At 41.2% G+C, this 26,820-nt stretch overlaps 1 long non-coding RNA gene across 2 annotated transcripts in view; it reads right to left on the bottom strand.

Moving 5' to 3' along the window:
- The window catches only part of LOC116570203, a 167,857-nt gene that overhangs the window by 27,555 nt on the left and 113,482 nt on the right, over nucleotides 1-26,820 (bottom strand). For both annotated transcript variants that reach the window (XR_004277319.1, XR_004277320.1), the window contains exon 4: nucleotides 8,258-8,377. This is a non-coding gene — a long non-coding RNA (uncharacterized LOC116570203). The remainder of the gene's footprint in view (nucleotides 1-8,257; nucleotides 8,378-26,820) is intronic.

The following is a 26,820-nucleotide window of genomic DNA, read 5'->3' as shown; positions in this document are numbered from 1 at the left end:
TCATGACTCTGAGGGTATTTAATGACTTGGCTCTCAATTAACCTTCCCTCCTTATCTTCTGCCATGGTTGGTCTCCTCACCTACCATATATTCTTTCTGCCTTTCTATCTCTGCCATGTGGGATGATTTACCATTCTCCCAATTTTCTAGACTTTACCCATGCCTTGGTTCAAGACTGTCTTCCTCCATGGAACACTCCCTACCTTACTCCACTGCTTCATCTGGCCATCTTTTATGCATTCCTCAAAATTCTGCCCATGTCGTCACCCTTCCTTGTCCTTCTCCCCAGGCTGTGGCAGGTGTCCCACTCATCAGGCCATGCAATTCTCCTCACCACAGCAGTTGTACACACTATAACTAGCTGTCTCTTCCAATACCAGAAACCCTTTCTCATTTTGAAGTTTACAGAAGTAAATGTAAAATGGGTATTTAGTGAGTATTATTTGGGGATTTAATTTATTCATTAATCTCAAGTCCAGCCTCTTGTGCAGCTTCAAAGCTGAATTACCTGAATTCTCTACAACCTTAAGGATGAAAAGGGATGTTACTTTCCTCCACCCCATAAAATTTGCTTGGTCTTCCCTTGCCTAATAGTCAGCCTCCTGTCTCATCTGGAGAGACTTCTTTTGGTGCTTCAGTGTAGTTTGAGTGTGGATGAATATGGTGTGTGTGTGTGTGTGTGTGTGTGTGTGTGATGTAGCAGCTTATCTCATCTTCTATTTGCTTTTAGATTCTTCACTTTGAGCTCATGTCCAAATAGCCAACTTATCACTTCCTGAATTATTTATCGACATTTGAGGCAACGGAATGTGGTCCAGATGGGGATTTCTACTTAATGGAGAAAGTGCTGCTTCTTCACAAACTAGATCAGTGTTCCAAAACTGAAGCCTCTGGGAGGTGCAGAATTCTTCAGCTGTCAAGGAGACTGGTTATCCATCAGTCAACAAACAGGGTCAGACACGCAGACTACACATTTGTTTACCAGTTACTGAGCCTGGTACCTTCTCCCTCTTCCATGTCCTGTACCAGACACTGTGCTGCAAGGATGGTCAGACTCAGATCTTAGGACCAAAGAGCTCAAAGTCTACTGAAGTAGAGAATAGTGAGCAGATCATTAGGATGAGCTGTGATAAAGGTATGCATAAAAGTAGGGAAGACAGGGTAGAAACTAATGAGGAAGGTATAAAAAGACTTGATGTAGGCAGAACAGAACTCACCAGGTCAATAAAGAAGCAAACACTTGTCCAGATGTGTCATAGGAAAAGTGATTTGGAAATGCCAAAGTTGATGGGGACCCTAAATTCTGTTCCTGTTGGTTTGAATCCCCCTTGAAGCTAGATTCTTTGGTAGGTTCTGGGAAATCGGAGAAGACAGCTGAGTAGGTAGTGAAGGAAGAAGTCAACAATAAGGCATGAGTGAGTAGAGAAGAGACTGCCACTTGGGGGACTTCCTTCTTCACTCTACTGGCTGAATGTTGAAGCAGGTTGAAGGGAACTAAGCAGAACTCAACCTCACTATTTTGGAGCAGTAGCTAGAAACCATCCCCTATCATTCTAAATCCCCTGGTCTTCCTACTTTCACCATGAAAAAGTGGCTAATAGAATGGTGAAGATAAGCAAGATGACTCCCTGAGTTGCTTCCATATAGTTACACTATAGTGAGAGCCCTGGCTGACCCAGGACCTATTTTGTGATGAGTAAAGGAAACATCAGAAGATGACAATCAGAAGGAGATGATCTATGTTCTTGATAGCCCTTAACACTGTCCAGGAGTTCTCCTGGAGTTGTCATTGATCTTGATATCTCCTAAAGAGTCTCTAAACCCGGCTCAGTACAGCTTGGCCTCAGGCCCTTTCTGGATCTTTTTTTTGAGATGTGGCCTCTTCTTATGATCATTCATATGACAACTGCTATATTGACTTACAGGTTACCTGAGCTGGGTGCAACCCCTCACTGCACATATGGGCATCTTAAACCCCAAAAGGGAAAGGGACATCACTAAGACTGCACAATTAGGGGCAGGCTTAGTCCTCCCAACTACATTGCCTTGTCTCTTGATGTCCACCCTTAATTTTGGGGATCTGCTCTACCATCCTTAACATACCTGTCTCAAAGATGGCAGAAGAGAGGACTGGAGAGGATTTAATACCTTGCCCATGATTACACAGATAATAAATCATGAAAGAAAGCATTTAATCCAGGAATGTTTGGTTCTATTTTTTTTCCTGCTATATTGTTTTTGGAGAACAAATCAATGCAAAGAATCATTCATATCTCCTGAGGGAAACTCATCTCTCAAGTACCTTGAAGTATCCTTAGACATCTAAGAGGATGTATCTTGACATGTCCTTTGAATGTGATCTGTAGCAAACTTTATTCTTGAGAAAACAGGCAGAGATCCACGGGGGATCTTTGTCTTGTCCATTCCTCAAAGGGTTCTATGTGACTAGATTGCATATATATGACTGGAGTGCCTTAGGGGAAGTACTTGAACTTCTGCAGTGACTTATGCTATCTAAATTGCATCCAGTGCCCTGATTCTTCACATAGTTGGGAAGATTTGTCACATGTTTATGCTATTTTGACAGTAGCTAGATTGAAATAATCCAGAGGCAAGCAATATTGCTTCTCTAACTGGCATACCCATGGAGCAGGAGGTTCACAATTAGTCATTAAATGGCTGAGACAAATGGCTTGGATGCCTCTCTTGATAGAGACATGCAGCAGGGCCATAAGAGAATTTGGTCTGAATAGTGACAAGGTCACAGGAAAGCAGAGGCTGCTATCAGTGATACAATCCAGGCACCAGTGAACTATTTCACGCAGTGTCTGAACAAGAAGGAACTTGGAAGTTCATCTAATCCTAAATGCCTCCAAATTAAAGGAGACTAGGGATTGAAGGGAATCTTCTCTCAAGTCATAAAGAACAGATAGAATTTAGAACTTCTCTTACGCAGAATTTGAGTCTTGCAGTTAAGCATCTGTACAGGCTAAGTTGGGTCAGGTATAACTACTATTTTCAAAGAAGCAACCGAGGCAGGGCGCGTGGGTGGCTCGGTGGGTTAAAGCCTCTGCTTTCAGCTCAGTTCATGATCCCAGGGTCCTGGGATCGAGCCCTGCATCGGGCTCTCTGCTCAGCAGGGAGCCTGCTTTCCTTCCTCTCTTTCTGCCTGCCTCTCTGCCTACTTGTGATCTCTGTCAAATAAATTAAAAAAAGAAGAAGAAGAAGAAGAAGTAACTGAGGCAAATTGGATAAAGTGTGCCCCCACAGTTCACCTGGCTCAGGTACATATAGACTGTTGACTACCTAATTCAGCGGTCAGACCCTACTTCTTCTTGGTGAACAAAACTCCAGTTTGATTCACGTAGCCAAGTGCACAGGTCCAGGCAATCGGTCATAACTCGTGTGAAGCAATCACGACAATCCCAGGTCCTTTCACCAGTGATTTACTCAGAGCTGAGGAGACGACCCAGTTCTGGCCAATGAGACATACAGAGCAGTCACAGGGGACTTCACGATGCTCAGCACTGCAGAACCCATGCTGTGACCACAAGAGGAGCCACTGCGTACAAACCGAGGACGGTAGAGACAAAGAACCAAAGGAACAAGAGTCCTTGATGGCCACCACATCTGGGTCCTCACACCTCTACAGAGCATGCTAATCCAAAAGCAAATGGCCTTGAAGATTGAGCATTTAATATTGTTACTTGTAACTGCCCTTATTTTAAAGCTACATAAAGAAAAAAATTTCCGGGGATGGCTAAAACTTTGAACGCTCATTTGTTCATTAATGGACTACTACAGTCCTCAAAAGCAGAGACTGTTACTAGACTTTCTGTCTTATATTCCCAAGGCCCGGTCAGGGTCTGCCATTGTGTGGCTATTCATTAAATGTGTGAAGCATGAACACATATATAACTACGTAGACAAACAAATTGCAGAGTAAAGTTTGGGATGGGCATGATTAACTCAAAAATTGAGCATTTGTTGAGAACTTAACACAAGCTGCCCCTTATCCTAGTGGATGTCCCAGACTAGTGGGGCACTGGGGACCCGATGGTATGAGCTGTCCACCCCAGGTGCGGGCAGTAAGGGGTGCATTGTCTGTGAGGAGTTTTGAAACAATACCACAAATGGATGGAAAGTGGGTCGGTTCCTTATTATCACCATGAGCCAGAGAGTCTAAACAACATCTGTGACAAAACAGTCCTTGAGAAAAATCTTTTGTTAGTCTAAACTCTAAACAATTGTTGTGACTATTAAGTCTTAATGATCTATATGTAAGCTTTAAATTAGCACTTTTTTTGTTGCTTCTCCTTTAATAAACATATGCCACACAGAAGTTCATTCCGAAAATTCCCAGCTATGTTGGCAGCACCCAACAGGCAGAGACCAGGCTATAGGCATTCAGGCTAAGATTGTGTTTGTGACATTCTGGAACTATTCCAGGGCACCTGGATGGCTCCATCAGTTAATCATCTGCCTTTAGCTCAGGTCAGGATCCGAGAATCCTAGGATCAAGTCCCACTTTTTTCTCCCTGCTCCGTGAGAAGTCTGCTTCTCCCTCTCCTTCCTGTTCACGATCTCTGTTGCTATCTCTGTCTCTCTCTGTCTCTCGGTCTCTCTCTCAAATAAATAAATAAATAAAATCTTAAAAGCAAAATTTAGAACCATTCCAATTCACATCCTTGGCACTTGTGGTATTACCTATCCTTGTGTTTAAATGGGTGATTCCGAATGAATATCAACAACATAGTGATTAAAATAGTCAAAGGAATAAAATGGAAGTTATCACAAATCTGGCATTCTGGGTGACCAGCTGGAGAATTATTTTGCATTTAAAACTTCAAACCGAGTGAAAGTACAAGATGTTATGTTATTGGCTACTAAGTGCAAATTTTAGCTCATAAATGCAATATTGTTCTGAGTGTGAAATTTTCTGGGTGTGAATTTTTAGATGAGGTTAATTAGACATCCAAAACACTACTTACAAACAGCTAGAATCAATGTACCATAAAACACCAAGTTTTAAAATTTGTCCTTGAAGCTCAGCACAAAGCAACTGAGGAAAAGGTCGTTAACTACAAAGCAAGAGGTAAGGAAATTTATATTTTGCACAAGAAAAAGAGTCAAAGTTCAAAGAAGAATGCAGAGGAAACAATAAAAGATGTTGGTTTTACAGTGCTAGGAGAAATCAAAAGGACAAAAGGATGTCTGACTGCCTCAATCATTTCCTCAAGGAACCGGATACTTGTTCTGCTGCAATTGATTGAATAATGTCAATATTAATTATCATGGAGCCATTAGCTCTGATTTTTGCAGATTTTATAAAACATAAGACGTGTTTGATAAACTTTCTGGTGAAGTTATTTCAGTGGGATTTTCTTTTTTAGTTTCATAGAGATTTTAAAACTGGTAGTATTGATTCCAAAAACACATAATCTGCGTAACAATTTCTGGAATGTATTGTGAAATAGGGTTTTTATGCATCTGCCAAGCTTACTCTATGTACAGTATTTTCTTAACTATTTGTATATCTACTGGTTCTTATGAAAGACAACTTGAAATTAAAATTAATAAAAACAAAGAATTCTTGATCAACAATGAGAGGACATAGGTTGGTAAGTCTGGCTATATCATCTATTGAACATAAATAGACAACGAAAACCAAATTTGACAAAGTCATTGACATATCTGCACAAGGTACAAAAACAGAAACTATATTGTTATGTAAATGTAGATGATAGCGTTTTCCCTTTTTTTTTTTTTTTTTTTTTTTTTTTTTTTTTTAAAGATTTTATTTATTTATTTGACAGAGAGAAATCACAAGTAGTCAGAGAGGCAGGCATAGAGAGAGAGAGAGGGAAGCAGGCTCCCTGCTGAGCAGAGAGCCCGATGTGGGACTCGATCCCAGGACCCTGAGATCATGACCTGAGCCGAAGGCAGCGGCTTAACCCACTGAGCCACCCAGGCGCCCTCCCTTTTTTTTTTTTTAAAGACTTTATTTATTTGACAGAGAGAAAGAGGGTGAGAAAGAAAGAAAGTATGAGTGGGAAGAGCAGCAGAGGGAAAGGGAGAAGCGGACTCCCCATCGAGCAGGAAGCCTAATGGGGGGCTCCATCCCAGGACCCCGGGATTACCACCTGAGCTGAAGGAAGATGCTAAACCAACTGAGCCACCCAAGAGCCCCAGTTTTTTTTCCTTTAAAAAAAATTAATGTAAATTAATGTAAAAATATTAATCCTTTAATGTTTTCCCCTTTTTCGTAATGTATTTTATTGTCGTGATTTTATATATCTCATATATACACATATATGTTCATAGAAAAATTTTACTATATTTCTTTTCTTGCCACTATTATTATTCATGCGTTTCATGGTTATTACTGAAGATCATTTCATTGCTTGGGGGGGGGGCATTCAAAATTATCTGTCTTTGTGTGTCTGAAGTGCTAGGCTCACCACTTTTCCGCAGCTGTGCTTTACGAAAGAGAAAACCAAGACGAAGCAACAGGAAGTACCCAAGTCCCTAAATTTAAGGACAGCTTGGAGATACAAGACATGAAGATACACTGCTATCCCCAGAGCCCATGCTTGAGCGCAGCGCAGGCTAAAGTTAACTGTAGGCTGATAGACGGAATGCTGTGGTCAACTTCATGTGTATTCATAACTTTTACTTGAATATAAGTCAATCCCATTCTTAAAGCCTCTCACCCAGAGTCCTTTGCTTCACCCAAACAAATTTTTCCACTAAAAAATAAATATCAACTGTGAAACAGCCTATTTATGTAAGCAAAAACATTATCTAATCCTCACTTATTATGATTCATACATATACAATGTACTTGATTATACTTTTTGGTAATATTACATTTCTAGTAAAGTTTATTAAAAACAGAACTCTTCAGGAGATGCAAAGGGAATCGCTGTGAAAATCCACAATAAACCCCATACTCCCAGCCTCATTCCCCTAGTTAATGTCGTTCTCGAAGATATACACAGGAAAGGCATACGGGGCCCCTTCTCAGTTGTGTTATACTATATGCTGTTTCCATGGGAATACATACTCAGGAGATGAAATCATAAAGTACTCTAGAAGGTGCTAATATCTCAATGGAGCATAATAACCCGCTGAAAGTATCTATAGTCACATAAAATACGGCAAAGGCGAACAATGGAAATTTGGAGGAGGAGAGAGAATGAGCATCTGATACGGCAGGCCAAGTTGATACGAACACCCTTGCTAAGTTTAAAGCTGTGTTTAATAACTGTGAGTCACAGGTAATAATAAAATGCCATTGACTGCAGTTTAATTTGGTCAGGGTCAGTGTTTACCCTTTGAGTATTCAAATTTCTCTCCTTTGATCCCTCTCTTTCAGTCCCGTAGAAGTTCAACCCAGCAAATTCTTTTCCTAACTTTTTCTATCCTGTCCTTATTCTCCATCTTTATCTGCTAGTTTTCAGGACATCAGTACCAAGTGATTTACAAAGATCACCTCATTATATTTTAGAATGCACTGATCATTTAGAAATTACTTTCTTTTCTATTTCGCTGCTGAGGAAATTGAGAATCAGAGAGGTCCACAGAGCTCATGAGCTAGATAAACACTCGAACCCAGGTCCCTCTGATGCTACACTGCAGTTCCTTGTTGATGCCATGGGACATGAGGCTCGGGATTCCCCTCTTTCGGATTTGGCAACTTACAAACATCTTATGAAATGGGACAGTTTCCTGCAGGTGTGACAGGAATCCTAGTTCAGCTTCAAGCTATCCCAGTACAGCCAATCGGTAAGGACAAAAGGGCATGAGGCGTTTTCTCTAGGAGTCAGATGTCATGAATGGATTAGCCAAGAGAGAGAAGGTTCAGAATATATGTATCTAAAGGAATTGCACAAGAACAAGGGGTGAAGGTATCTCAGAATGTTCCTGATGGGCCCCTTGAACACATGTCCAAGCCCTATGTCGAGAGGCTGGGACACCAGCTGAAGGAGCCCTTCCCATGACGGACTCTGATACGTGAATGTCAGCTGGGCTGACCAGAGTATAAAATGAAAAGTAGAGCTGGAGAAAGCACTGGCCTAGCCCCACACAGAAAATGATGGGGTTTGGGGATCAGTGAGGGTCCATTATCTGCAATAACAAACAGACTCAAAAAAGTATAATGGCTCAAGCATAGATGTGTTTCCTGTTGTTTGCTTGCTTTTGGTTATGTTTTGGGTGTCTGCGTGGGCGTGTGCCCACGCGCGCACGTACTTACTCAGAAATAGTCCAAGGTTGGCAGTCTGGTCTGGAAGAATGACCTTGGTCACAAGTCATTTGAAGATCTAGGCTCTTTCACCTTTGGCAGAGTTTTCACCATCCTCTCGGGCATTAGCATCTAGCCAGAGGAAGGGAAGAGCAGAGAGATGATCACCCATGAGATGTTCAATGAATCAGGTCTGAAAGTGACACCCCTCCCTTCCATTCACACCCTCTGGTTCGAGATCAGCCGCTATGGCCAAATCTGACTGTGAGGGAGCCTGAAAAGTGTGGCCTTGCTGGGTGCTCACAAAGGAAAGGAATCGCCTAGAAGACTCCAGGGAATGCGTCCCCATTGCCAAGGGCAACTTTGGGAATTCCAGGTGTAACTCAGAAATCAGCATTCTCAAAGAGGATTCCAGTCCTTGAAGTGGGAGTGCAAGCCCTTGTGGCCTCACAGTCAGCAGAGAAGGCCAGAGTTCGTGGCCGTCTACCGATGAGAGCCGGAAGGAAGACGGCTGTTGTCCTGCGGTAGCAGAGATACCTTCTCAGGGCTCACAGGAAAGGGGGCTGGGTGACAGCAGTTACTGCAAGAGTCAAAGACCCCCAAAACTTGACTGCTGATTTTTAAATATCCAGACAGTAAAAGCAGGACCAAAAAAAGAAATGAATACTATTCATAACCATTCTACTTGGAGATTAAAATTATGAACATTTTGGTGTATAACCTGCCAAATGCTCGCTTACCCTCTCTCTCACTCACTCACTATCTATATCGTTTTATGTGTACGTGTGTGCATGTGTGTGTGCTCCCCACCAGTGCTATTTCTTTTCAGAAAATTTGTATTATGCTTATGTTTATTTTAGATGAACCTTAAAACCTTAAAAATAATTTAATAAAAAATTATTTTTATCAAGAGTCTGTTAAATATATGTTTGCTCATTGAAAAATGTCATTACTAGAGTATTCACACAAGAACCAAGGGTAACTTTTCATTTATTCTCCCCTTTTTATGATATTTGATGGATTTTTATAGTTTTTCATGTAAGCTCTGAATCTTTAGTTTTTCCATTTATTCCTGAATATCTTTATATGTCTTAAGCTGTATTTTGTACCAGAATGTTCACCATTGTATTTCTTATCTGCTTCTTCTTGTTACAAATGAGTTTTGTTAAGTTCGTTTTTTAATCAGCCACATTATTGGTTCTTATTTTTATATCTAGTTGGTTTCTTGGGTTCTTATGAAATAAGAAATCTTTTTTCTGAATTTCTCTTGCTTTATTTTCTTAACTACTTGCATGGCTTATTTTTCTAAAACAGCATAACGTACCAGTGGTGATAACAGACGTGTTTGGCTTGTGTCTCATTTAAAGGAAATGGCATTGTGTTTGAATTTATGTTCGTGTGTGTGAATAAGTATGTATATGCATGTTTATCATATGAAGGAAACAGCATCTTAATTCTGTTCCCCTTAGATTTTTAACAAGGAACAATGGATAAAAGTTATTCAATGTCTTTTTTTAAGTAGGCTCCATGACAATGTGGAGCCCAGTGGGGGACTTGAACTCACAAACCCAAAATCAAGACCTGAGCTAAAGTCATGAGTTGGATGCTTAACCAACTGAGCCACCCAGGAATCCCTACTAAAGGCCTTTTATTATTTTTTCAAGATTTATTTATTTATTTGAGAGAGGGAGTGAGAGAGCCTGGTGTGCTCATAAGTAGAAGGAGAGGCAGAGGGAGAGAGAGACAAGTAGTCTTCCTGCTGAGCAGGAGTTCAGGAAGGGCTGGATCCCAGGACCCTGAGATCATGACCTGAACTGAAATCAAGAGTCAGAGGCTTTAACTGACTGAGCTACCTAGGCGCCTCCTATATGCCTTTTAAATATCCATCAAGAAAGTCATTCTTTGAGCTGGGTTCTACATTTGGCAGGGAGTTTCTAAGCAAAAATAGGGGAATAATTCTAGTTACATTGTATTCATTGCCTATAACATGGAAGGACAAATCTTGAATTCTGTAAAGCCACTCCTCCAATAATCTCAAATTTAGCCAAGTATTATAAAAACAACTTCAGTGTACTCTTTAAAAAACAAATGATGACATAAAAACTGTTTAAGGAGAGCAAAATAATTGTCATGAAACTGAACAAAGATCAAATAATTAATTGTGTGGAAAACCTGGAACTTCATTGCCCCCCCCCAGGGATTACAAGGTGAAACCAAAATAAAGATGTCTAAGGGCTCGTAAGAGATAGGTATACAGTTGCTTCGTACCTTGAAGAAAAGCAAAGAGTTGCCTTTTAAAATAGACTTCTTTTTTATTCATGGGCTCCTTCAGGGGATGAAGGAGTTGATCTGTAATGTCTCTTTCAGATATGCTGAGCCAAAATGAGGGACCACTAGAAGTAGCGGCCACTAACAGCCACTGGAAATCGTGGCAAAGAACGTCAGAGATTTCAGAGTAAGGGAGGGGGTAGTTTTGGTCTGAGCTAATTGAACTGCAAGGACCCAGTTACCTAGCAGGGAGGAAAAACAGAGTTGTGGTTTCTCTAGGAAACCTTTCTGTATTTCATCTTCCACTTCCATTCCTAATAAAACTGGACTCTTCTCTCCATCTAAGCCTTGTATTACTCAGTCCGCCTCTCTTGGGCACTTCCTCTTCTGATTATTTATATACTATCCTTTTCCAACTAGAATATAAGACCACTGAAGGCAAAATTCATGTGTTTATCTCACTCCTACCCACACCCTAGAGCATCCAACACAGGTTCCTGTGGACAACAGATGCCAAGCAATAAACACTCATTGACAGAATAAATGAGTGATAAGCGTAAGCTTAGCTTAGATCCCTTAACAGAATTACGACTGATCATAAGAATGGTAACAATAGCCAATTTTTATGAAGTGCCTAGTATGTGCCAAGACTTTAATAGGCATTATCCCTTTAATCCTTATAATGGTCTTGGTAGGTAGATACCATTATCCTCACTCAAGAGATGAAGAAACGGGGCCCAGAGATGTCACCTCACTTGCCAAGGCTCCCATAGAAGGGACTGGAAGGCCTTTCTGACATCAAAAACCATGTTCTTTCCAGTGTCCTGAGTTGTCAGATGTCAATAGGAATTTCAGCTTATTACACAAGCTGTCTGGTGTTCCTCTTCTGCAGAGATTCCTTTGAAGAATTTTAGAAGGAAAAAATATGTTCAGATGTGGGTGGGATTTCCAATGAATTTTGAAATTGGAGAAAATGTATTGCCAAGCACTAAACAAACACTGGATCTGCTTTATGAGTTAATGGATTAAGTTGGATTTCAGCGGCATTCCTTCACTGTACACAGCATACGCAGGCTCATGCCTTTCTTCAAAGCTTCGGAGCAGTTGGTCTTGATCACAGACACAGCCAACGAGCTCGGCTGCTTGGAAGAGATCTACATACAGGGTCTGTGTCCGAGACTGCCGCTCTTTCCAAAAATGTTTGTGAAAGCATTCTGAAGCCCAAATGGCCTTCCTGAGAGCAGGAGAGATGGTTCCCTAAAATACCTTTCCTTAGTTTAAAATATAAAGCTTGTGGAGTCAGGAACGCTATCTTCTTTCTATACAGAGAATCAGCTGCTGTGTGCCTCGATAATCATTGGTTCAAAGAACTGAGCAAAATTTAGCATGCTGGTGTTTAAGTCAGGTCCTACCAAATCTGGTTTTTCTGTACACAGTCCTAAAAGTCCTGAAAGGGAAAATCCAAAATGCAAGTTGTGAGCAAAAACAGAGAAAAAAAAAAAAAAACCCAAAATTATTGGTTGCTTGCTCATGAAGGGCCTTATGTACCATGCACAGAAGGAAAAAAAAATCACTAGAATAAGCACATTGAAAAGGGAGACAAGTAGCTTTAAATATTGATAAAATTTAAAGCGAGGATAGATAACTGTTACCAACTGGCATAATACCAAGCAGTTGTTAATTGGATTGCTGGAGCTTCCGGCTGGAAAGTCTGAGACTGGATACAGGCTAGGAGAGGAAAGAGTGTCTTGATCCACTCTCTCTTTTTTTTTTTTTTTTTTAAGATTTTATTTATTTATTTTTTAGAGAGAGAGAAAGAGAGAAGAACACAAACAGGGGGAGCAGCAGGCAGAGGGAGAAGGAGAAGCAGGATCTCTGCTGAGCTGGGAGCCCGATGTGGGATTTGATCCCAGGACCCTGGGATGAAGACCTGAGTCCAAGGCAGATGCTTAACCGGCTGAGCCACCCAGGTGCCCCCCTGATTCACTTTTAATGTGTGGGAGTCCTACTGGTGACTGGGCTGGTGCTCCTGCCCCGCGTGGACTGAATTCACTAGGCTTAAGAAGAAAAAGAAAGGTTTTGCCTTTAAGAGAAAGTCTGGTCTGCCCATCATTTATTCAGCTATAAGACTTAGTAAAGAAGCATTAATTTCTCTTATCAAATAGATCTGAGGAACTGAAATGTTAAGGATAACTTTCCCTTGACTGGAAACTCAGACTGCCTAGGCCCAGGATACAGTCTGCTTCTTTTCTTTGTCAAGTAAGAAGGTATAGGGGAGGACCACAGGACCTTTCGGCTGGCCTCTGTCCCATCCAACACGCATGCCCAAACCGGCGAGTGACACTGGCAGAAGTGGGATGAGGGAACGGGCTGGAGCAGGAGGAATCCAGACCATGGAGGACTCCACGGACCACAGGCCCAACTGCAAGGGCTCCCAGTGCCAAACCACAAACAGTTGACGAGAAATCACATTGGAACTTTGGTCCTCTGGTTTTCACACGCTGAGGAGCGCTGGAAGTTGAAAGCTTCCCTAGAGGAGAAAGGAAACCCAAAGGGCTGGCTAATAGCCTCTGACCTTAGTCAAAGAAGAGATTTTATTTTAACCGAGCTGTTTGCATGTCTTGAAATTTCGCTGCAGATTTCATCTTAAGTTTGAAAACAATGGCAGATGCTTCGTGATTTATGTTTTTTCATTTAAAAACCGTCTGGGCTACAAACTGTGTCATCCCTCTTTCTTGCAATCCTGCACAGCAACAAGGAACATCCCTTTTAAATCTGTTCACCTCTTTTTGTTAAGTCTTTTTTTTTTTTTTTTGTCCTGGTGGCAAAAACTTTAAGTGGTACAGAAAATGATAAAAAAGAAAGAATTATGTTGTACCTGTACCTATAGGATGACTCTTTCGAGATCGGCTTAAGAAAGGGGGCCCATTGTTCTAGGAGAGTTCAGAATTCCAACTTAAAGAAATAACATATTTGTGCTTCTTCCTCTTAGCCAACAGCAGTGTCTCATTTCTTCACAATATCTGAGTCTGAATGATTTTCAGCGTTACTGTATCTGAGCTTTCTCTTGTAAAATGCTTCAAACTATCCTAGTTTCCTGGGGCTGCCATAACAAAGTATCCCAAGCTGAGTGGCTTAAGACAACAAATATTTATTCTCTCACAATCCCGGAGACTGGAAATTGGAAATCAAGGTGTTGGTAGGATGTACGTCTAACACCATCACACTGAACGCCAGTCTATAGTCCTCTAACTAGACAGCAATAGGGTTGATAGAATCTCAGCTTCCCAACTTCAAGACAGTGCTTTGTACTGCTTCAACGTGTATGGAATTTTGTCGTATTTCATGTGAATAAGCCTTTTCCTCTTCAACAATCCCCACCCCCAAATGTTCATCCTTCCTTCTCATGGAAGAGGCGTTTTTTTTTTTGTTTTGTTTTTGTTTTTTCCTCTCATGGTATCAGTGCTCTCTTCCATCTTAGCAAGGCACAGAAGGCTGCGTGCCCACAGAGAAAGTGAAAAATAGTGTATTCATTGGCATTGGAACCCAGTGAATTATCAATAAAGCCAACATATTTTGAAAGTCTCTTTCATTTCAACTTTAATGTTAGAACTGATAAAAGGGGTTAAAGCTGGTTTTGACATTAAGGAATTCATTCTTGTTCAATAAATAACTATCATATATGGCAGGTACTAATGAGCATTACAATTTGAAAACCATCTTGGACATCAGAAATACAGCACTCAAAGAAGTTTACATGTAATTCTCTCTCATCATTTCTCTTCGAAGAAAATGAGTAAGTAATCCAAAAATACTTTTCGTAGAGATTAATTTACTCATCAGCTTTATTATGGGGTTGGTATCTTCCCGGAGAAAGAACACATACCTCCAACAGAAGAAGGCGCACATCAGCAAATATTAAAAGACTAAGTCCTTGCATTGTACCCATAAGAGCATGGTTCACTTGCTGAGAGAAGAAGGAAGAAGACAGGGAGAGAGGAGGAGGGAGAGAGGAGGGGGAGAGAAGGAAAAGGGTAGGAAGAAAAAGGGGAAAAAGAAGGGAAAATCTTCCCCGAAAATAAGAACGAAGGAAGATTATTCATGAAGTCAGGAGCGGAAAGCATCCAGTTCCATTGCAGTCTGTGTGATCTCTGAATGAGACTTTGTGTTTCAAAGTCCTTGTTTATAAAATGATGGCTTTGCTACCCTCCTTGGCTTGCACGAACTTAAATTACAGAAGACAGCAACTGGAGGCTGCTGGGACATGGCAAACCCTCAGTAATGGGTATAACCAGTTGTTACATTAATTGAGCACCTAATTTAAGGGAGCTGTTATCTCATTTAGCATCTCTGCAGCATTACCTAGTTAAATGATTTCACCCCAAATCTGGTCATAATAACTCCCCGATGTTGCAGACACACACATCAAGAATGATCAGTGATTGAAATTTTCACTTTTTGACAAACCCTTTCAGTGACATTGATACATTTCCTTCTTGTTTCAATTCACATTTTCTGAAATTAACTCCTACAGCTTAAATTACAAATTAAATTCCAGCACAAATGAAAGCTTCAATAAATCAACCCACCAAATCTCATACTTTGAGGGTGATTCCATATATCACATAGAAAGCTAAAGACCTTGTCTTGAAGAGAGTTCTATCTATCAGAGAGATCTTTTTAAAAGTGAATCATTTATGGCTAAAATAGGTCTTGAGTCGACTTCTAAAAAATATACCTACTGCCTAATTATCACAGATATCTGGAGATGATTCAGGCTTATGCTTAGTAATGTCATTGAAGAGGTGCTACTTCTGAAAACTGCTTTATTTACGATACTGCACACACGCACACAAAATGCAAAGCTTCATCCTGTTAAGCAACAGTCTCTTTTTGTAGATGCTCTATTGTCTTTGCTTCAGGAAGAAATTTTAATAGTTCTTCCCCTCAGGTTTTCCCCATATGTCCTCTCTGGCTGCCACGCTAAGAATTTTATGAGAAAGCTGAATAAATATTCCAAATCCTGATAATACTTTCTTATATACTAGACTTTCATTTGTTTTGAATAACATTTGGTTATTTACTATATGCAGAGCTTTATACTAATAGTTCTTTGGAATCAGGTGGATTTTGCATGTATTTTCTCATTTAATCATCCTAGCCCCTTGTGCATGGGAGGCACTCTTCTTAAAATCATTGAATGAGAGATGGTGCTACGACCTAGAGAACCCAAATAACTTAACCAGGTTCTTACAATAATGGAACCAGGATTCAAGCCCAAGCAGTCAAATGGCAGGAGCCGAGCTCTTCATAACCCCTGTTCCATACGGTTACCTGCTGGCCATGACATGCTAGGGGGAAAATGCAAATTTCAAAACAGCATATATAGAAGAAGTTTTAGTGTGGTATATTTCCCCAGTCTATGTGGACAGACATATAATAAGATACATGTATCATCTATGTGCATATAGGTCTGTATATTTTTATATAATATAAATATCAAATCCGGTGAGAGTTATATAATACTTTCTATAGTAAGCATTTCCTCTAGGCTAGGTGTTTCACATGCATTATCTCATTTACTTCTCAAAATAAAATGGGTACCATTGTCTCCCCCATTTTACAGATGAAGAAAAGCTCAGAAAAGTAAAGAAATTTAACCAAGGTCACAGAGTTCGAAGGTGGTTAATGATCAACCACGTAGTGATACACACACACAGATGTACATGCACATACACATGCATGTATGCATACAATATGTATACACACATATATATGTTTTTTAAAAATATTTATTTATTTATTTGAGAGAGAGAGTGCATGAGGCGGAGGAGGGGCTGAAGAGAGGGAGAGAGACCATCTCAAGCAGACTCCCTGCTGAGCAGGGAGCCTGATGCAGGGCTCGATCTCACAACCCTAAGATCATGACCTGAGCCAAAATCAAAAGTCAGATGCTCAACCGACTGCACCACCCAGGTGCCCCATATGCATGTATATATATATTTTTTTTAATCAAAGAAGGTACCTTCAACTAACAGAGCTGAACATATCCTTTCCCATTATAAGATGACCTTTAAGAAACTGAGTCCCAATATGTGATCTCCACTGGCCATGATCCCCGTTTTCCTGAGTCACTTAGGAATGAGCACTGTCCCCAAATGCCTCATGAGTCTTCTTTGTCTTTTCTTCCATGGTTTCTTTGGCTCCCCAGATTCCCTTCAGCCTGGCACATTCACTTTTCGATGGCAGGGATCTCTTCAACTAGATCACTACCAGGTCTTATGGACTGAGATACATTTTACTTCTTTCTGATAAACACCCCTCTATTCTAGGAGTCAGCAGATTATTGCTTTGTTTGTTTGTTCTGTACGGTCTGTGATGTAAGAATGGTTTTTGCTTTTTTAAAATGGTCCAAGAAACCAAAAGAAGAACAATATTTCATGACATGTTAAAATTAAATGAAATTCAAATTTCAGTGTTCATAAGTGAACGATCATTGGGACCCAGCCATGCCCATTCATTTGTGTTTTGTCGAAGGCTGCTTTTGTACTGCAATGGCAGCGTTGAGTAGTTGCAACAGAGACCATCTGGCTTGCAAAGTCTAAAATATTTACTATCTGGCCCCTTCTCAGAAAACGCTTGCCAACCCCTGCTCTACTCTAATGCACTGTGTGTTTATTTAAAGTTCAGCTTTCTGGGAGCTTCTCTTCTTTCCAAATTCATTCAGGGCACCTCACTATTGCCCCATGTCCTCCTTTGATCCTTCAAGGACAAGCCACTTTCAAACAATCCTTTTCTAAATATGACCAACTGTTTCCTCACTGCATAGGAATGTTGCTACAGTTCCAGTGGTCTTAGAAAACAAAGGTACTGTACAGTGGGGGATAGCCGGAGAGCCCAGTTACAAACTTTCCTCTCTCTGGGCCTCCATCTTCTCATCTGTAGAATGAGTGCCTTGGACTTGATGGCTGAGATCGTTGTTACTAGGACATCCTGTATTTGCACTAGTTCAAAAATCAACACTGACCAAACAACAACCACATCCAGGGAAGAAAAGTGAATATAAATGGAGTTGAGTCTTTGCTTTCCATGAGCTCACAGCCCAGCACTTGTCTGGACTGCCTAAATATTAGCTACCCAGGTATACCAGGTAGAAAAATACTCCCTCCCCTCCTCACCCCCACCCCTCAGATATCTACACCCTAATTCCCAGAACCTGTGAACATGTTATCAAAGCCCCCTGTTGACTCCTATCCTGCATGGTGTCTCATATGTGACCCCTGTGCATATTAGGATATGCCATTTCTGGTATTACCCAGAGCAGTTACCTAAAGAGTGTACTGAAGTCTGGGCACTTAGAAAGAAACTGAGTCCCTTAGAGATAGATAGGGAACCAAGAGAAACAGCCCATCTATTTAATTAATTAACATTTATTGATTATCTACCATACGCAAGACCCTGTGGCTGCCCGGTGTGTGATGTGACACCCTCCAACCCCCACCCCCCATCAATGGGTCCTCAAACCCGGGTATTATCTCCTTTTGTCCCCCTGTGTGATAATGCTTTGAATGATTTCATCTACCAAGGAAATAAAACCCTAATACTTAAAAATTCACCTTCTTCTTACCAACATCATCATACAGAAAACTCAGAACTCCTGAACTGATAAATTCCCCTCCTAATTATGGGAAAGCACACAATTCTGGGCAGTCATTTTGAAGTTTGAAAAGGATTTTCAAGTCAGTCCGTAGGGGTTCAGAAACCACAGACCAAGGATCACTGTTGTTCTGGGCTGGGATCACTAAATCCTGACCTGACAGCGGCCCGTCGGAACCAAAAAGCTAGCACGCTGTGCTGCTCAGCCGGGTCAGCAAACATGAACACATTCTCTCCCCCTCTTCCTCTCTCTTTCTCATCCAGAGAGAATGATCCCAGCCTTGAACCCTTGTCTAGTGTTCTGAGGAGAATTAGACAAGTTCCATGCTCATTATGTTCTTTGCGTTAAGAAGGAAACAGGGGAAAACTGTGAAGAGAGAGATGAACTGCCCTTTGGAATGTGAATTACTGTTTCCAGGCTGCAAGAATGGAGATGAAAAAAAGCTCAGAACAGCAGGGAACATGACCAAAACCAGGGTGCCAAGAACTAGAATGGATTGCTGAGAAGACAGAAAGAACAGAGAGGTGTTAGAGGATTGCCCAGTCCCATGTCACTCAGGCCAGGCCTGATGCATGGTACTTAGAAGGCCTTCTTTCTAGAAGACAAAGGTGGAACTTTCTTGCCTTTAGGTAAATAAAATGGTTTCATTATATAATACTGAATAAATGAAGAGGTATCACTAATCGCTATCATTTTGCTAGTCTTTGTGATAGATACTTCTCATATGTGATCTGTTTTAATCCTTATAACAACACTACAAGATGAGCATTCGTATCCTCGTTGGTAGATAAGGACACTGATGGTCAGAGGTATAGAAGGGACCCTTTTATTTGCTGGATGCTATAGGGTAACGAATTTTTAAAAAATGATTATTGTTATTTAACCCTCATTAAAAAAAAAAAAAACAAAAACCCTCCAGGGCTCCATATTATCCCCATTTTCTGTAAGCAGAGAACAGGGATTCAAAGAGATGATATACGTAAATAGTGAGCCATAATGTCTTGCGTTTCCCTGGGACATCTAAGTGGAGATGTCCAGCTAAGAACTGGAAATCTATCCCAAAAGACTTACAGATGGAGACAGGGTACACAGGCAAATAGGAGAATTTTTTTTTTTAAAGATTTTATTTATTTATTTGACAGATAGAGATCTCAAGTAGGCAGAGAGGCAGGCAGAGAGAGAGGAGGAAGCAGGCTCCCTGCTGAGCAGAGAGCCAATGTGGGGCTCGATCCCAGAGCCCTGGGATCATGACCTGAGCTGAAGGCAGAGGCTTCAACCCACTGAGCCACCCAGGTGCCCCCAAATAGGAGAATTTTTAATTAAAGTTGAACCTGAAAAGTTGAATTGCTTTAGTGTGACCAACTCTGAGGACAGAAGTGGTGATGACATAACGTGACAAAGCTGCAAAAAATGAGCTTTCTTCTTCCCTGGGACTCCTGACAGATTCCCCTGAGCCCTCTGCCTTTGCAAATGTCACCTCCTGCAGCTCAGGCTCAAGCCTGTCCTAGAAAACTGCAACCTCTTTGAGTTATGGACACCATGGTCCCCATGAATTCACAGTGAACATTCATGAAAGAATAGTCTACATTCCTCATCTCTACTTACTGACATCTCATTCACTCCTCAATATGAGTGATTTTCTTATTCCCACCATGCATCTGGTGCTGCACTCACAGGGGGTCTCCACATGCAACGACTGCCAAGCACACGGGCACATTTCAGAATTGCTTTTGCTTGGCACTGCTGACCGCCAGTTCTTTCTAGAAACTACTTTAATTATGGGTTTTGGGAATACCGTTTTTCCATGTTTTTCCTTTCCCCTTGAATTATTCCTTTGGCTTTTTCCAAATTTTTCTTTCTCTGCCCACTCCATAGGGTTGGGGGATACCAGAGATCAAAGGAGAAGACTCTGTTGATATCTCATTTCCCTTGGCTTCAGCCATTGCCCAACTACATGCCTAGGAAAAAATGTTTCCTTACCCTTTCAGCTTCTGGATATAGCTTGAATTCCTTGTTCATGGCACCTTCCTCCAACTTCAAGGCCAACAGTACATCATCATTGTATCTCTCTCTCCCTCTCTCTGACCTCCACACCTGTCATCACATAGCCTTTTCTCACTCTGATGTTCCTGTGTCCTTCTTACAAAGAAACTTGTGATTACACTGGGCCTACCTAGAGAAACCAGGATAATCTCCCTGTCTCAAGGTCTTTAATTTAATCACATCTTCAGAGTTCCCTTTGCCATGTAAGGGGAAATTCACAGGTTTGGCGGATAAGGACATGGGCATCATGGGGGAGAGGCAGAACAGTATTCTACCTACCACACCCTCTGTGCTTGCTTTTCCACCGATGACACTACTCTTCACCTAGTTGTCCAAGCCAGTAACTTGCAGTCATCTTTGAAGTTTTTTTTTTTTCATCTTTGAAGTTTTATTCACCCCCCATATCTAACTCACCATCAGATTCTACAAACTCCACCTCCTAAATCTCCCTCCATCTTCTTCCCTACACCCACTTCGTCTCTGCCATCCGAACCTTTCTTGCTCAGACTGATTCTACATAATTCGGTTCTAGTACTAAGCCCTGAAATAAAAATACATCAAGGGCAGCAAGCCCTGGGGGAAGAGTCAGAGGCTAATTTTGAGTTACAGCTGGCTATCTCCCACCCCCTCACATCTGGCCAGTTATCGAAGTGCTCTAATTCTTGGTTTCCTCATCTGTAATACCTAACACGTCCGTTATTCAGAGACTCCAACTGCAATGACGTAGGTATTTATACTGCTCATATGTAAGTTGTTAGTAACACACTTTTGATTCAAAGGATAAGCCATTATATAAGCATAGTCAGCCAGAGCCTGGAAACATTTTAATATTCAAAAACTCAGCCGAGGCAGTCTCAGGCCAATAAGCACCGACTTGCCTGTCTCTCAAATACTTACAACTAGGCAAGGAGCAAATCTCAGCTCATTTTGTCTAGGGGTAGATTCCATTGTTATTTTTATACACTCGGAGGAGCGCTTTTTAAGAAAAATAATACTGAATTATGAGTACAAAATACATTAGAAAAAGGGGATTTATTTGGAATAATAATCACAAAAAAATAGAAAATCTTTATTTGCAAATATTATAAATCATATGACCATGAAAAGAGATGTGAGCAAATGAGTAGCCTTGTAGCTTACATTTTAACAGCTTCAGAGTAAATCTCTTTTGGCTTTGTCTATTCCTGTACTTAAGAGAAAAAAAAAATCCACAGTTCTTATATTCTTAAACATCATGGTTACCCCCAACCCTGACACATATTAAAAAAAAACTTCCCTATTTGCAAAATTGAGGTGCTAAATATACTACTAACAAATGTTACAAATAAATGGCACATGGATCCTGCGGCTTGCTAAGCATTAAAGATTCCTGCTGCAAATTCGTTTCAGTACTGCATTAACACAAATCTGACTGGTATGGGGATGCATTCTAAATTCCAAACAGAGCTGTGAGGGACAACAGAAAGTGTCTGCTCCTTAAAGGACCAGATACACATACCAGTAGACAGTCGAACTTGTGTAGTGGCTACACGTCCTGGGAAGCATAACTGAAGTGAACAGATAATCAACTGACCTGTGAGTTCTTAAAAATGGCATTTGTGGAGTGAATGTTGCCTCTTCGCCCCATCTGTTGGGATGGGTAGGCACAGGGAATTGCTGTGGTGCCATAGTGCTCTTTGGAGTCAAAGCGTCATTCCCTAGAAGATGGGGAGGTTGCTATGTCCCTCACTGGGAATTGCTCTCTGCTTCCGGAAACTGCTTCTGGTTTGGTTACCTCCTCTCTCACTGGTCCACTGCAATGCAAGGCTACAAACGCCCCACCCCTTGCCTCAGTTTGGAATAACTCTGAAGAGCCATTCTAGCTCCAGAGCTTCCCCAGGACCGGCTGATGCATCACTGGCAACAACACTAAGGAGCAGCCCTCCCCTTTCCCAATCCTGCCTGCCTCACTGTGTGATTACAAGTGTAACTCCTGAGAGCATTTCCTAATCAACTCTTATCTCAGAGTCTATTTTTTGAGAAACCAAACTGTCTAAGACAGTTGACACCAGAAATGGTCCTAAAAGGCACACTCCAAAATGAGGTCCGAAGATGGATTACTCAATGGATGGCTGCAAAAAGCCCCAGCAGATTTCCCCTCACACAAAGGAAGGGCTGAAAAGGGAAGGAGTGCCATAGAGGCAGGGATGGAGTCTCTGACAGAGCCCAACAGCATGGTCTCATCAAGAATGATCTTGCTACCATCAGAGAAAGACAATTATCATATGAGGAAGCTGAGAGGCAATGTGGGGGTTTGGGGGGTTAGGAAAGGAATAAATGAAACAAGATGGGATCAGGAGGGAGACAAACCAAGAAAGACTCTTAATCTCACAAAACAAACTGAGGGTTGCCCGAGGGGGGCAGGGGGCTAGGGAGAGGGTGGTTGGGTTATGGACATTGGGGAAAGTATGTGATATGGTGAGCGCTGTGAAGTGTGTAAACCTGACAATTTACAGACCTGTACCCCTGGGGCTAATAATACATTATATGTTAATAAAAAAATTCAAAAAATAAAAAAAAAAAATCTTGCTACCACTGTTGCCAATATCTAGAAACAGAAGCCAACGACAGCCCTTAATGTGGTACTGCCCTTCAAGAAAACCTGTCAATCACTTGGAGGTAAGTTGACTACCTTGCTTTGTATGTGATTACAAGTCCACTCCTTTCACTGTGGGAAGAGTAGTGATTCATACTGACGGAGGTCCATCCATTTTCTAGAAATGGGTTTGCCTTTCCTGCCTGCAGAGTCTTAGCCAACACAATTATCTAAGAAGTCACAGAATATTTGATCCACCAACATGGGATACTGTCCCAAATCAAAGGTCCCATTTTCAAGAAATGGAGGTGCAAGTAGGCGTTTAACCTTGAGAATCCCCTATTCTTTTCATAATCCATGCCACTCAAAACCCACCAGCCTGACAGAATGGTAGGATAGACTCTTGAAGATTCTGCTAGGGTGCCATCTTGGAGAAGATATCCTGCTAAGATGAGTCAGTGTCCTCCAGGAGGAGGATTTGCACCCTAAATCAGTGATCTTTATATGGTGATATCTCCTCCATATATAGAAGACATGGATCTAGGAGCCAAGAGATAGATGGAATCTAAACCAGACTCAATTACCATGATCCTCTAAGATGCCGTTGGAGGATTTATACGTCCTATCCCTGCAGTCTTAGGCTCTACAGATCTAGAGATCTTGCTCCTCTAGGGTAAATAGTTCTGTTTGGGAACACAATGGAAATCCCATTGAACATTAAGCTCTGGCTACCTACCAGAGTCACTTTAGGATCCCCATACCAAGAGAACAGCAAACAAGGAAAGAAGTCACCACACTTTCAGAAGTCATTGACATAGATCAACAGCAGGAAGAAGTTGCTGAGAAGTCAACTACCAATCTGTCAATTCTTGGTTGATGATCTGTTCTTTGTAATTGCTTTTAAGATATTTTCTACATCTTTGGTACTCTGAAATTTCAGGAGCAGGTATCTTTTTATTGATCTTGCTTGAAATTATTGAATCTGACACTGAGCATTTGTTGTTGTTGTTGTTTTCACCAATGTTGGAAAACTCTCGGGCATTATCGCTTCAAATTTGGCGAAGTCTCTATGATCTCATTCCAGAACCCCAATTAGACATATATTGGATACTACTAACCGGGGGCCACATTAAATTAAATTAATACTTTGGGGCTTTTGGGCCACAGAGGTAGAGTCAATTCTAGACATATGAGTATAGGCACATATCAATATTTAGATATTTTCAAGGGAAACCCACGCTCTCATTCCTCCAACTCTCTGCCCAGCCACTCCACCTAGAGTCAAGGCCAAAAAGGTCAAGTATGGTGCTCTCGCCTCTGTGGAGCAGGTTTTTCTTATATCACACATTTAGCACATCTGGGTGGATTTCCAGTTCTTTACCATAATTTCTATCATCTCTTCTCACCATGCTCAAGCCCTAGACTTTATCTTCTCTGGTCTGCTTTCCTGACCTATGAAAACAAAGGACCTAAGATCTACAACCTGCACTTACTGACACATCTGGCATCCCACCTTCTTGTATCTCTCTCCTCTAAGTGTTCTTCTTACTTTACCATGAGCTCAGTCACACTTTTACAAAATGACTTGCTCTAAGTCTCTAGGTTACCTCTATGAGGAGTGGTTCCCTGCCTGTCTATTCTGCCATCTTGTTGCACAAAAATTTGTCTTGTCTAACTTGACTTGCCTAAAATTTCTCATTTTTTAGTAATTTCCAAAATTCCCAACTCTTCTTTTGATCCTCAGAAGACTCAATTTAGGATGTCAGTTCTACTGCCTTCTTACTCTACAAATGGGACAAGTTAATTCACTTGCCCTTTTCTCAGCTACCTGCAAATAAATGGAGGAAGAGATGCTCTTACTTCACAGGCCATTGGGAGGACTATTCGACCCTCCTCTCTACGCTAGTGCAAACTAGGGGCACAATCTTATTTAATCTGAGTTTGAGCTGGGGCACTCAGTTCGAAGGAAAGTGTGTCCATTCAGGGCTTGTTGACCACATTCCTCTCTCCAGCAGTGACAGACCTGCTGGGCTGCTCTATGTCCTCCAACACTTTTGCTGGAACGACCAGTGGAGGAGTCACCATAGCAGATAGAGCTAGGACTCCAGCAGGCCCTCTCTTACAGAAGTCTCTTAATTTTCCCTGAGGTGAAAGACATTTGGGGCATTTGTTAAATGTTCGTGAACTTTGCCAGCTTTTCCTAGAAGCGGATTCTATTTCATTTCTTCTTTTTAAAAATGTTTATGAGGGCACCTGGGTGGCTCAGTTGGTTAAGCAACTGCCTTCGGCTCAGGTCTGATCCTGGACTCCCAGGATCGAGTCCCACGTCAGGCTCCCTGCTCAGCGGGATGTCTGCTTCTTCCTGTGGCCTCTCCCCTCTCAAGCTCTCGCTCTCTCATTCTCTCTCTGTTTCAAATAAATAAATAAAACTAGAAAAATAAAAATAAATAAAAATTTAAAAAGTGTATGAAGCCACTGAAGTTGCACCCATTTTTCATACATTTTCAGACCTGCTGAAGTTTCTTTCTCGTGTTGTGGCTTGTTGCTGCTGAAATGACCATGCTGTTCTTTGAGAACCAGGACAATCTATTCCCATATCAGAAAACTTCATGGAGTGATTAATGTTCCCATTGCATCATCTTAACTTAATTCAAATAGAGTTGAATGGTGAGGACACGCAAGGCTTTCCATTCCCTAAGACAAATCTTAAAAATCAAGTCCTCTTTGCAACTTTCCCTGACATTCCCCTACCACCCCCTTATGGTAAAACACTTTCTCCACAGTGCTCTCTCAGGACTTTGTGTAAACACTGTCCTAAAAAAAAAAAAAAAAAAAAAAAAAAAAAAATTAAAATTAAATTAAAAAAAAAACAACCTTTGGTTTGGCGTTTTGTCACTATTTGTTTATATGGCCCAGGAGATGTTCCATCTCTTAAAGGACACCTAGCACAGAGCCTACCATGTAGGAGGTGCTCCGTGAATATTTACTGAGTCAAAACAAGAAGCTCTTAAAGTTAAGTTATCTTACATGCCTACAATTACATAAGATTACTGCTTAAACTCAACGAAGCTAATATAAAAAATGCCAAAGCATAATTATCATATCCTAGTGAAGTGATAGCACTTTTTATAATGTACTTGAAGGGCTTTGAGGCATAATATTTCCTGAATTCTATTTGGTGTTATTTGGATGGCTTAATTGTGGGGTGCTTCTTCTGACAGAGGAATTAACTGTATTGGGTTCACGAATGCCAGAGCAAGAAGGGGCTTTTGAAATCATGCAACTCAACAATATATATTTCCTTTCCCTGCTCTATTTTCTTCAGAGTACTTATCATGACTTCAAAGTATGTAATTTTAATGTTTCCAGACTCTCTTCCTATCTCAGTTGTGAGATTAGAAGTTCCATGAAAGCTGGGCCCTTACTGTCATATTCACTGCTGTGTTCCTACCTCTTAAAATAATGCCTGAGGCATAGCAATTTCTTACAAAAATATTTGTTGGATGGGTGGACGGGGGTGTGGAGGGAGGGTCGGCTGGAGGGATCATGAGAGGATGGGTGGACGGACGGGTAGCTGGGTAGGTGAGAAAGTAGGTGGGTGGGCGGATGGACAGACGGATGACGTACACATGTGAAAAGGGAATTGTAGGCTTAGATCCAAGTATTCTCATTCCCAGTCCAGCACCCTTTATACCTCAGAACACTGCCCCATCTTTATGTGAAATAGCTCAAATCCCCAGAATTGAACCTCAAAAATCTCTGGTTTTTTTTTTTTACCTTTTTTGAAATCTGTTGGACTGCCATAGTCCAGGGTCCAAAATTCTCACCTGTAAATATGTTTCTCTTAGACACCCTTAGTAGATGTCAGTGCAAGATGGCATCAGTCAAGTATTCAGGAACAAAAAAAAAGGAGATGCTTTCCGCAGATGTACTTGTGAAAAATTACAGGAACACCCGTCTATTCACTTACCCAAGAAACACTTAGGGAAAGTGGATTCTGTGCCAAGCAATAGTTCTAAGTATTTGGTTACT

The sequence above is a fragment of the Mustela erminea genome, chromosome 12, assembly GCF_009829155.1.
Source record: "Mustela erminea isolate mMusErm1 chromosome 12, mMusErm1.Pri, whole genome shotgun sequence".
Classification (NCBI taxonomy): Eukaryota; Metazoa; Chordata; class Mammalia; order Carnivora; family Mustelidae; genus Mustela; species Mustela erminea.
The sequence above is the reverse complement of the archived record's forward strand: the minus strand, read 5'-3'. Positions and strand labels throughout refer to the sequence as shown.